Raw genomic sequence first — 13,724 nt, 5'->3', positions numbered from 1 at the left:
ATATTAAGGTAACCACAAAGGAAACTAACAATCCTACACATCAAAATAAAAAACAAAGACTTGGCAAATGCGAAATCAACAACAATGAAAAAGAGGAAAAGAAAATAAATAAAGAAAAACAACTCAGCACAGAAAATTAAGCGAAACAAAAAAACTGTCAACAACACACAAAGAAATACATCAAAAGGACAGCACTAAACTCATACCTATCAATCATTACTGCTGAATGTAAATGTACTAAATCCATTAATAAAAACACAGAAAGTGGCAGAATGGATAAAAAAAGAGAATCCATCTATATGCTCCTACAAGAGACACATCTTAGATTCAAAGATAAAAACAAACTAAAACTCAAAGCATGGAAAAAAAGTATATCAAGCAAACAACAATCAACAAAGAGCAGAAGTGGCAATATTAATCTTAGACCAAATAGACTTTAAAGCAAAATCCACCACAAAGGGTAAGGAAGGACACTATGTAATAATTAAAGGTCAATACACCGGGAGTACATAACCATAATAATTATATATGCACTCAACAATAAAACAATAGGGCTCCAAAATACATAAAACAAGCTTTAACAGCATTGGAAAGAGAAATAGATAGCTCCACAATAATAGCGGGAGATTTCAACATACCACTTTCAGTGAAGGACAGAACATCTAGAAAGAAGCTCAATAAAGACATGGAAGATCTAAATGGCACAATCAACCAACTTGATCTCATAGACATATACAGAACACTCCACCCAACAGCAGCCAAGTATACTTTCTTTTCCAATGCACATGGGACATTCTCCAGAATAGACCACATATTAGGCCTTAAAGGAAGCCTTAACAGAATCCAAAACATTGAAATATTACAAAGCACCTTTTCTGACCTTAAAGCCAAAAAAGTAGAAATCAATAACAGAAAAAGCAAGGAAAAAAAAAAAAAAATCAAATGCATGGAAACTGAACAACACCTTGCCCAAAAACTACTGGGTTACAGAATAAATTAAGGATGGAATAAAGAAATTCTTATAATCAAATTAGAATCCAAACACATCCTACCAGAACCTTTGGCACACAGCAAAAGCAGTGCTCAAAGGCCAATTTACAGCAATAATTGCACACATCCAAAAAGAAAAAGGGCCAAAATAAAAAAACATTAACCTTACAACTTGAACAAATAGAAAGAGTGCAGCAAAAGAAGCCCTTGGGCACCAGAAGAAAGGAAATAATAAAAATTAGAGCAGAAATAAATGAAATAGAGAATAGAAAAACAATTGAAAGAGTTAACAAGACCAAAAATTGGTTCTTTGAAAAGATCAACAAACTCGATAAACCATTGGCCAAACTGAAAAAAGAAAAACAGGAGAGGAAACAAATAACCCAAATAAGAAATGAGATGGGCGATATCACAACAGACCTAACTGAAATTAAAAGAATCATCAGAGAATACTATGAAAAATTGTACTCCAACAAATTTGAAAACCTAAAGGAAATGGACACATTTTTAGAAACACACTATCTACCTAAACTAACACAGAGGTAGAACAACTAAATAAACCTATAACGAAAAGATCGAAGAGGTAATTAAAAAACTCCCAACAAAAAAAAGCCCTGGCCCGGATGGCTTCGCTAGAAAATTCTACAAAACATTCAGAGAAGAGTTAACACCACCACTACTAAAGGTTTTTCAGACCATAGAAAAGGACGGAATACTCCGGAACTCACTGTACGAAGCCAGCATAATCCTGATAACAAAACTAGGTAAAGACACCACAAAAAAAGAATATTACAGGCAAATATCCCTCATGAACATAGTCACAAAAATCCTCAAAAAAATTCTAGCCAATAGAACTCAACAACATGTCAAAAAAAAATAATCAAAAGGGATTCGGACCAGGTATGCAGGAATGGCTCAACATTAGAAAAGCAATCAATATAATTCATCACATAAATAACACAAAAGATAAGACCCACATGATCTTATCAATTGACACAGAAAAGGCATTTGACAAAGTTCAACACCGTTTCATGATAAAAACTCTCAGCAAAATAGGACTAGAAGGGAAATTCTTCAGCATAATAAAGGGCATTTATACAAAGCCAACATCCAACATCATCCTAAAGGAGAGACTCTGAAAGCATTCCCCTTGAGAATGGGAACCATACAAAGATGCTCTTTATCACCACTCTTATTCAGCATTTTGCTGGAAGTCCTAGCCAGAGCAATAAGGCAATAAAATAAAATAAAGGGCATCCAAATTGGTAAGGAAGAAGTAAAAGCATTCCTGTTTGCAGATGATATGATCTTATACTCAGAAAACCCAAAAAAATCCAGAAGAAAACTACTAGAACTAATAGATTTCAGCAAAGTATCAGGATACACAAGATAAACATACAAAACTCAGTTGGATTCTTCTACCAACAAAGAGAGCTTCGAAGAGGAAATCGCCAAATCAATACCATTTACAATAGCCCCCAAGAAGATAAAATACTTAGGAATAAATCTAATCAGAGATGTAAAAGACCTATACAAAGAAAACTACAAGACACTACTGCAAGAAACCAAAAAAGACCTACGTAAGTGGAAAAATATACCTTGTTCATGGATAGAAACTCTCAATATTGTGAAAATGTCAATTCTACCCAAAGCCATCTACAGATAGAATGCAATCCCAATCCAAATTCCCATGGCATTTTTTAATGAGATGGAGAAACAAATCACCAACTTCATATGGAAAGGGAAGAGGCCCCAGATAAGTAAAGCATTACTGAATAAGAAGAACAAAGTGGGAGGTCTCACACTAACCAAATTTAGAACCTATTATACCACCATGGTAGTCAAAACAGGCTGGTACTGATACAACAACAGATACATCGACCAAAGGAACAGAATTGAAAATTCAGGCATAAATTCAACCACCTGTGAGAAGGTGATATTTGACAAAGGCCCAAATTCCATTAAATGGGGAAAAGACATTCTCTTTAACAAATGGTGCTGGCATAACTTGATATCCATCTGCAAAAAAATGAAACAAGACTGGTACCTCACACCATGTACAAAAACTAACTCAAAATGGATCAAAGACCTAAATATAAAATCTAAAATGATACAGATCATGGAACAAAAAATAATGACAACACTAAATGCCCTAATACATGGCGTAACAGAATACAAAACATAACTAGCAATGCACAAACACCAGAAGAGAAACTAGATAACTGGAAGCTCCTAAAAATCAAACACTTATGCTCATCAAAAGACTTTACCAAAAGAGTAAAAAGACCTACAGACTGGGTTAAAATTTTTGGCTATAACATATCAAATCAGGGTCTAATCTCTAAAATCTACAAGATACTCCAAAACCTCAACAACAAAAAGACAAATAACCCAATTGAAAAATGGGTAAAGGATATGAACAGGCACTTCACCAAAGAAGACATTCAGGCAGCTAACAGATACATGAGGAAATGTTTATGATCATTAGCCATTGTTGTTGTTGTTGTTAGGTGCCGCCGACTCGGTTCCAACTCATAGCGACCCTATGCACAACAGAACGAAACACTGCCCAGTCCTGCACCATCCTTACAATCGTTGTCATGCTTGAGCTCATTGTTGCATTAGAGAAATGCCAATCAAAACTACCATGAGATACCTTTTCGTCCCAACAAGGCTGGAATTAATTCAAAAAACACAAAATAATAAATGTTGAAGCAGTTGTGGAGAGACTGGAACACTTATACACTGCGGTGGAAATGTAGAAAGATACAACCACTTTGGAAATTGATTTGGCACTTCTTTAAAAAGCTAGAAATAGAAGTACCATATGATCCAGCAATCCCACTCACTGGAATATATCCTAGAGAAGTAAGAGCCGTCACACGAGAGATATATGCATACCCATGTTTATTGTAGCACAGTGCGCAATAGCAAAAAAGATGGAAACAACCCAGGGATCCATCAACAGACAAATGGATAAACAAATTACGTTACATTCACACAATGGAATACCATGCAAAGACAAAGAACAATGATGAATCCACAAAGCATCTCACAACATGGACGAATCTAAACCTAAACTTTAAGCATTACACGCTGAGCGAAAGCAGTCAGTCGCAAAGGGACAAATATTGTATGAGATCACTATTATAAGAACTCAAGAAAAGGTTTAAACACAGAAAAAAAACATTCTTTAATGGTTACGAGGGTGGGGAGGGAGGGAGAGATACCAAAAAATCAACCAAACCCACTGCCATCAAGTCGATTCCAACTCATAGCAACCCTATAGACCAGAGTAGAACTGCCCCGTAGAGTTTCCAAGGAACACCTGGTAGATTTGAACTGCCAACCTCTTGGCTAGCAGTCGTAGTACTTAACCACTATGCCGCCAGGGTTTCCTCTAACTAGACAGTAGACAAGAATTATCTTAGGTGAAGGGAAGGACAACACACAATACACCGGGAGTCAGCATAACTGGACTAAACCAAAAGCTAAGAAGTTTCCTGAACACAACAAACACTTTGAGAGACACAGTAGCAGGGGTAGGGGTCTGCAGACCATGGTTTCAGGGGACATCTAGGTCAACTGGCACAACAAAGTTTATTAAGAAAATGTTCTGCATCCCACTTTGGTGAGTGGCATCTGGGGTCTTAAAAGCTTGCCAGCGGCCATCTAAGATGCATCAATTGGTTCCAACGCACCTGGAGCAAAGAAGAATGAAGAACACCAAAGACATGAGGAAAACATTAGCCCAAAAGACAAAAGGGCCACATAAACCAAAGACTCCATCAGCCTGAGGCCAGAAGAACTAGATGGTGCCTGGCTACCACCAATGACCTCCCTGACAGGGAACACAACAAAGAGTCCCTGAAAGAGCAGTAGAAAAATGTGGTGCAGAACTCAAATTCAAGTAAAAATACCAGACTTAATGGTCTGACTGAGACTAGAAGAACCCCAAAAGACATAGCCCCCGGACTCTCTACTAACCCAGAACTAAAACCATTCCCAAAGCCAACTCTTCAGACAAAGATTAGATGGGACTATAAATCATAAAATAATACGAGTGAAGAGTGTGCTTCTTAGTTCAAGGAGATACACAATACTAAACTGGCAGTTCCTGTCAGGAGGCGGGATGAGAAGGCAGATAGGGATAGGAGCTGGTTGAATGGACATGGGAAACCGGTGGTGGAAAGGGAGAGTGTGTTGTCACATAATAGGCATTGAAACTAGGGTCACATAACGATATGTGAATTAATTTTTGTATGAGAAATTAACTTGAGCTGTAACTTTCACCTAAAGCACAACAACAAAAAGAAAATTAAGTTAGTAGTGATACGTCACTTAATATTTTTCAAAAAAATGGAAGAAATATATGCTTTACCTAATATCACACTCACACATGATAATGGGCACAAGACAGTGCAATCTGATAATGGTCAGTTTCTCTAAGGAAAAAGTACTTTCCAGGAGATTTTATTTTCTTCCTTGGAGTTTAAATTCCTTATGATCATCAAACTTTAAATGAAGTTCAGTAAGCAAAATTTGATACATATATACAGTGCAATATTATTCAGTCATAAAGAGAAATAAAGTTCTGAGACATGATATGGCATGGGTGAACCTTCAAAACATTATGCTGAGTGAAATAGGTCAGATGCAAGGGACAAATGTTGCATGGTCCTATTTATATCTAGATTGGGCAAATGCATAGTGGTAAAGGTTTATTAGTGGTTACAGGGACTAGAGGGAGAAAGCAATGAGAGTTGTTGCTGAAGGGATACCGAGTTTCTGTTTGGGGTGATGAAAAACTTGGAAATGGACAACGGTGATGGTAGTACAACATCCTGAATGTAATTAATGTTATTGGATTGTATACTTAAAAACTGTTAAAATAGGACATTTTTTGTTATATGTATTTTACCACAATAACGTTTTTTAAAAAAGGAAGTTCAGGGAGAGCAGGAATTTTGGCTTAGTCAATATATCCATATTTGTACCCATTCCAAAGAAAGGTGATCCAACAGAATGTGGAATTATCGAACAATATCATTATCATTAATATCACATGCAAGTGAAATTTTGGTAAAGATCATTGAAAACCGGTTGCCACAGCACATCGACAAGGAACTGCCAGAAATTCAGACCAAATATAGAAGAGGATATGGAACCAAGGATATCATTGCTAATAGCAGATGGATCTTGGCTGAAAGCAGAGAATATTAGAAAGATGTTTACCTGTCTTTTATTGATCATGCAAAGATATTCAACTGTGTGGATCATTAAGGAATTATGGATAACACTACTAAGAACGGGAATTCCAGAACACTTCATTGTGCTCATGAAGAACATGTACACAGATCAAGAGGTAGTCCTTCAAACAGAACAGGGGGATAGATACTACACCGTGTAAAGTCAGAAAAGTGTACGTCAAGGTTATATCTTTTCACCATACTTACTCAATCTGTATGTTGAGCAAATAATTCAAGAAACTGACTATATGAAGAAGAATGCAGCATCAGGATTGGAGGAAGACTCATTAACAACCTGAGAAATGCAGATGACACAATTTTGCTTGCTGAAAGTGAAGAGGACTTGATGCACTAACTGATGAAGATCAAAGACTACAGCCTTCAGTATGGATTACACCTCAACATAAAAGAATACAAAAATCCTCACACCTGGACCAATAAGCAACATCATGATAAATGAAGAAGATTGAAGTTGTCAAGGATTTCATTCTACTTGGAGCCACAATCAACACCCATGGAAGCAGCAGTCAAGAAATCAAAAGATGTATTGCACTGGGCAAATGTGCTGCAAAAGATCTCTTAAAGTGTTAAAAAGCAAAGATGTCACTTTAAGAACTAAGGGGTGCCTGTTCCAAGCCGTGATGTTTTCAATCGCCTCGTATGAGTGTGAAAGCTGGAAAATGAATAAGGAAGACCAAAGAAGAATCGATGCCTTTGAATTACGGTGTTGACAAAGAATATTGAATACCAGGGACTGCCAGAAGAAGGAAAAAATCTGTCTTGGAAGAAGTACAGCCAGAGTGCTTATTATAAGCAAGGATGGTGAGACTTCGGTCTCACATACTTTGGGCATGTTATGAGGAGGGATCAGTACCTTGGAGAAGGACATCATGGTCGGTAGACTACAAAAAAAAAAAAGAGTACAGGAGCAGCAAAAGAGAGGAAGACCCTCAACAAGCTGCATTGACACAGTGGCTGCAACAATGGGCTCAAACATAACAATTGTGAGGATGGCACAGGACTGGGCAGTGTTTCATTCTGTTGTACTTGGGGTTGCTATGAATTGGAACTGACTGGAAGGCATCTAACGACAACAGCAACAATGTATCTCCAATGTCCAGAAGATTGTCAAGGCAAGAGAGAAAAGAGGCTGTGTTGATTTTTTTTTTAATTTTATTTTCCCTAAAACATCTGGCACAGGGTTATAAAATATATTCAGATATTAATGAATATTTTACAATGATTTTATTGTATTTCTAGCCCTATTTCTCAGCATATATCTGTAAATTTTATGCTTAAGAAAATAATAGTTAATACTGATACGAGATTTACAGTGCATCAGACACTTTTCTAAATGTGTTATTTATATTTCACGACAATCTTAAAGGGTAAATACTATGATTATCATCCCCATTTTACAGATGAGAACATTGGGCCACACAGAGGGTAAAGCTTACCGAAATTCACAAAGCTAGTAAGTGTCAAAGCTAGGATTAAAACCCAAGCGGTTTGGGTCCCTAGTCTATACTCTTAGCCACTACATGACCAAGCTAATTTGGAAGAGATATACTTCTTTACAAAGGCAGTATAATATAATGATTAAGAACATAGGTTTTGTCATGAACATGCCTCAATTAAAATCTTATTTCTGCTCTTTATTAGCTCTGTAACCTTGGGCAAGTTGCTTAGCATCTGTAAACCTGTTTTATTCTCCACTCAGTGGGGAGTATGTTTACTTCAAAGGGTTATTAATGAGATAAGAAAGTATATTTAGCAGAATATTGGCATATAATAAGCTGGAATTATTAATATTATTTAGTATAAGCACCCAGGGAAATTAAATGGCTCGCCCAAGGTCACATATCTCATTACAGAAAAGCAAAGTCTAAGCTCTGGATTTGTTGCTTGTATGTCCAGGGCACTTTCCCTTACGCTTTGTAAGTGGTCTGCCCCTAAGGATTTTTGACATGACTTGGTCAGATGAGATGGACCACAAAAGAAACATACCACCTGACAACGCAGTTACAAACCATGCAGGGTGGCTAGACTTTACAAGTGCTTTACAAAACTTCAATTACTTTGCCTGCTATTGCCGTCTTGTTTTCCTCAGTGGACCAGAAACAGTAAATAACAGACAACAAAGTTAGATTTCTTCACAGGAGTTTTCCAATTAAAAATTGAGAGCTCAATTAAGTTCACATCATCAATATCAGCATCCCAAGAGTAAATGCTTCCACACCTACAGCTCCAAACCTAAACGTTTATCATCAATCACTTAAGAATTTTATGCATTTATAGAACTCCATACCTCAGCATTTATCTGCCATTTTCTTGCATAACAGAAGGCTATACTGAGCCTTTTATAATCCAAACCATCAAGTTATCTTACACCCTTCCATCCTTAATATGAGTAAATATGTGTAAAAAACATATTCTATTTGCCTGGTGTTTTAGATTTTTTTTTTTTTTTTTTTAGCTATTTATAGGCATTGCAGCACATAAACTATTTAGTGCTCTTGTTATAGACTGCACTACTAAAACTATTTGTTTTACATTCAATATCTAGAAATTCAGTTAATGCAAGTACACTCAAAGTGGTTTTAAACATCTTTGTGGCCCGCACAGTGCTATTCCAGAAAGGTTCTAAAACATCGTTCTCTCAAGTCATATTTTTGACGGTCCCCTGATGCTTTCTACAAATATTTTTTTCCACATTCTCTAAGTCTGACTTTATTTAGCTCCCCCCCCCCGCCCCAGCTTTACAAATGAGCCTGAAACACAAGGGGTATAGCTATAATCGATGATTCAGCACATTTCCATCGCACAGAAATGAAATTTCCAGTGGCACCACTTATTCTTTATTGTGCTGAGATCAACAGTTGGAAGAACCCTTAACCCAGCAGCGTGCCCGACCTCCCAACATATATTCATAACATCGGTCTATAAATTCAATAGAAATATTAGGTTACAGGGCATTCATGCTCAGAATACCAAGATTCCTTGAGGTTTTGGAGTGTTCGTCAAACAAATCGCTCTTCTGACTAACCAAAGTCTCCCAGGATGAAATGTGCCATGAGGCTGGACTCCCTGAGCCACTACAATTTTGTGTGGAGGAGTGGGTGGGCAGGGGGAGTTCTGAGATATTTTTAGGACAATGAATTTCATTATTTCCCCTCTTCTTGGTCTACCGGCTGTAAAAACTGACAACCTTGGATGCATCAATGTTCCCTACACACTCAACCTTTTCACATAACTTGTTGTGACTCCTCTTTTTCTGGGTCAGAACAGGGGTTCTCAGAACATTTCTATAGAAGGTTGCTTCTCACTAAATATACACTCTGAGCTACTTATTCACTTGGCCTTGCTTTTCTTCTTATTCCTGTATTTCTTACGTGTTTAGAGTAAATAAAGTTACAAAAATATTTTAAACCCTTTCCCATAACTAACCCTTAAGAAAATATTTACTTGGGACAAAAGGAAGCATTTTACACAGTTTTCAAGACATATAAATTTCAGGATCTCCTTTGAACCTTTCCTTCTTACCACACTTTTAAGTAGGTTTCCCTAGTAGATTGTAGTGCTTTCTGATTTACATTATCCTAGAAAAACAAAGGAGCCCTCGTGACACAGTGGTTAAGAGCTCCGCTGCTAACTAAAAGGTTGGCAGTTTGAATCCACCAACCACTCCTTGGAAATCCTATGGGGCAATTCCACTCTGTCATATGGGCTCACTATGAGTCGAAATTGACTCAAAGGCAATGGTTTTAGAAAAACAAAAGCAGGCAGTATTTTCTTCTCATGCTTTCTTCAAGCTAGCCCAATGGACACTGATCTGAATCTAACATGTTACCCAAAATAATACACTGTGAATGGATCTTTGCTGAACTTTAACCGAAGTATGATTTCACCAAAGGACTTTGTTATTTTAAGGTAGGGAACTCAGTTTGGGGAGACAGCTGTCTTTTGTTTATCAAAAAGCTTTGATGAGCCATTTTATTTGTGGATTTCAGGGAATGGACAGAGGGAGGAAGACAACTTGCTATGCATAATAAAATAAAGGAAACAGAGTTACTGGGTGTGGCCTAGAAGGACAGGGTGGGAGGACTTACACATGGGTAAGAAGAGAAGGCATGAAAGTCAGTGACAGAAGCTCAGGGGTGTCTCCACAACAGAAGGCCAGGTGCCCTCCTGTCGAAGGATAAGGCAGCCATGAGATGGTGATGAGGATGCCTGAAGATTTTCTGAGATGAAGAAGGCTAATGTTCAGGTTTAAGTTGTTGGTTCTACTATGATTCAGTATAATCCCATTCATTACTCTTGGTCTTCATCAAAATGTCTACTACACATAACTGCCTTCTATGAGAAGCAGTTTTTAAATTAAGAAAACAGCGTCTGTACCCAACTTGTGGCTGGGGAAAGAGCTAAAGGGTAAATTCCAGGTCAAAAGTGAACAATAGTTCATCAGAAACAGGAGATGAGAGGAAGCCAAAAGTAGAGGAGATATGAATCGCCAAAGAATAACTGAAAACTCTGGGTAAAAGGGAAACCCTGGTGGCATAGTGGTTAAGAGTTCAGCTGCTAACCAAAAGACCAGCAGTTGGAATATACCAGGTGCTCTTTGGAAACCCCATGGGGCAGTTCTACTCTGTCCTATAGGGTTGCTATGAGTTGGAATCGACTCGACGGCAACGGGTTTGTTTTTCTTCTGGGTAAAAGGACACCAGGCTTTCCCGCAACAGATAAGATGAGAATCTAAATCAGCTTATTTGAATATCAAAGGGACGACTGTATAAAGCTAAATAAAGTACTAAGAACACATGGGCTAAAATATGAGTGCACAAGGATAAGAATAAACCAGAGACAGGATTGTAAGATTGAAAATAAAAGAGAAGCCGAATGACTTCTTTCTTTCCCTACTGCTCCTTGCTTTCCCTCACCCCAGCATGTTTTGAGCCTTTCTCAACTTTGATGTTTCAGAGCTTTTGGTATTAGACATGAAGGGAAGTGGTTTGATCTAAAATGGCAGCTGGTAAAGCGGATTAAGTATGCAGTTCCACGTTGTTTTTTTTTTTTTTTTTACTTACTCCCTGCATCACCAGACCATCTCCTATGCACACAAATACCTCAAACATCCACCAGATTATCTATGTTGTCTAACTTTTTTTTTTTTTTTAATTAGAGAACTTTACGTATCAGACATTGAAAGAGTCTCTATCGGATCGAGAAAGTTGAAGAAAATTTAAGCACCCATGCCCTGAGAAGGAACAGTAACAATTTAAGAACTGCAAGGCATGAAGCTGCTAAGTGTCTGACAGCATAAATAGAGTCTTCCCTCCCCCCAGGACACTGCATGATCATGAGACAGAAGAAACATGAGATACCGTTCAATTTCATTTATCTGAAAGCATGGCTTTCCTTTGTGCTCTCAAATTTGAGAAGCCGTCAATTTACCAACACATTTTTTTAGAAGAAATGTGCACATTAACTGAAATAAAAGTCCAGAAGAACACCTCCAAAGCAAAACCAGAGTTAACCATTTAAATGAATATTGTGACCAGCAACGTGGAGTGATATATTTCAGTTTACTTACTTCTGTTTGGAGGAAACACTTCTAAAACTTTCTCATGATCAGTTAGGCCTCTGCCCACAAATACCAACAACAACCGCCCAGGCACACATTTTACATGCAGTAAAATGTTTTGGAAAACGCACAAAAGAAAATGGAAACCAAAGAGGTTTCACCATTTTCCTAACGTAAGATTTTGAGCAAATCAGTGAACCATCTGAAACTTCCATTTTTTAACTGTATTAAAAAAAAAAACAGGGAATAATCATAACTCAGAGTGTTTTTGTGAGAATTAAAATGTACTACTTGTAAAGTATTTTTCAACAAATAAATAAATGGCTTATAATGCCAGTTAGTTTTTTTCTAGATAGCCTTCTGGGCTGGCTCCCTCTCCTGCCCTAGCACACCATGGTGCCTGCCATTTGTAATCATCTGCAAGGCCAAACAGCCTCATAGACTAAATGCATTTTTAATGCTCTGAGTCAGGAGTCTTGCTAGGGACTGCATTTAGAGAGATTTTTGGCCCTGCTTGATCGTAGCAATTACAAGCAGAATGGAAGGACTTGAAGCAATGTATCCACACAGCAAATGCCAATGCCTGATTTAAAAGGGTGGGAAGACTGCCCTTTTGAAAACAGTTTTAGGCTGTATTTTCAAGAGGAAACACACACAACACCAAAGCATTAGCCATTTTCTTCCCAAAGCCAAAAATTATTTAAGTTTTATTCACACCTTTGTTTTTCTGAAATGTTTTTCTACCGGAGTTAAATACATCTTATTTCCTCCTTCACCCATTAAAACTCTTACAACTCTCAACTCTTCTTTGATGGCTCTAAAATAAGAGCTTTAAGAGCTAACATCACTGAATGCTTGCTGAGTGGTTTGCACCGTTTCATCCTCAAAACAATGGTATGATGTAGAGACTGTTGTCCTCCATTAGTAGGTACAGAGAAGTTAAGTAACTTCCTCCAGATTTTATGGTTGGCAAGTAGGAGATTTTGCCCCAGTCTGTCTATTGACTATTAACCACCATTTCACCTACCTCCAAGTTATTTACTACCAAACCATAATATTGACAGTAGTTAACATTTAGGATTTAGTATACTTCTATGTAACAGGCATCTCATAGACATCACTTCATTTGATCGTTAAAACCATGCCATGAAGTTGGATTTTTTTTTAAATCATTCTCACTTCACAAATGTAGAAACTGAGGCATACATGAGGTAACCTGCTAAAGATCACCCTGTTCTTAAGCTGCAGAGACAGGTTGCAAATTCACATTCTCCAATTCTGAATCCTCTGTCTGCCCCATGCTCTGTCCCCAGGGCCACACTTAAAATTGGGAACCATTGAAAACTGCCCAAGGGACCCTTTCAACTCCATGCATGCAACACTGTAAATACACTGACTGCCCACTCTTCCAGGAATGTACCCCCCTCCTGCTTTCCATATGTATTGGTCCCTCTGCCTGGAATTTTCCTCTCCTTCCATCTCCACTGTACTCAGTGGGAGAAACTACTTCATCCTCCAAGGCCTTCAGTGTCACTTTCTCCCTGTGGACTCCTCTGCCCACCTCTCCTCCCAAGACAACATTTAATCGTTTCCACAGGACTGTGATCAGCCTTCTGTTATGCCAGTTTTCACGTTATGTCATGGTTAATTGTTTACCATTCTGTCTCTTTTTCCAGTTTATGAGCTCCTCGAAGCAGGGATTTTATTCAACCGTGTTCTCTAATGTCTGACAAAGTGACTGGCATATAGTAGATATGCATTGAATTATAGACTGAACTGAGTTTGGTACACCTACTTCAGCTGTTGTTTTGATTCTGCACCCAATAAATATTACAACAAAATAAAATCAGAAAGCCTTGAACCTAGTATAGCTTTAATTAGAAAATTCTAGTACATAAATTCGC

The sequence above is a fragment of the Loxodonta africana genome, chromosome 19, assembly GCF_030014295.1.
Source record: "Loxodonta africana isolate mLoxAfr1 chromosome 19, mLoxAfr1.hap2, whole genome shotgun sequence".
Taxonomy (NCBI): domain Eukaryota; kingdom Metazoa; phylum Chordata; class Mammalia; order Proboscidea; family Elephantidae; genus Loxodonta; species Loxodonta africana.
The sequence above is the reverse complement of the archived record's forward strand: the minus strand, read 5'-3'. Positions refer to the sequence as shown.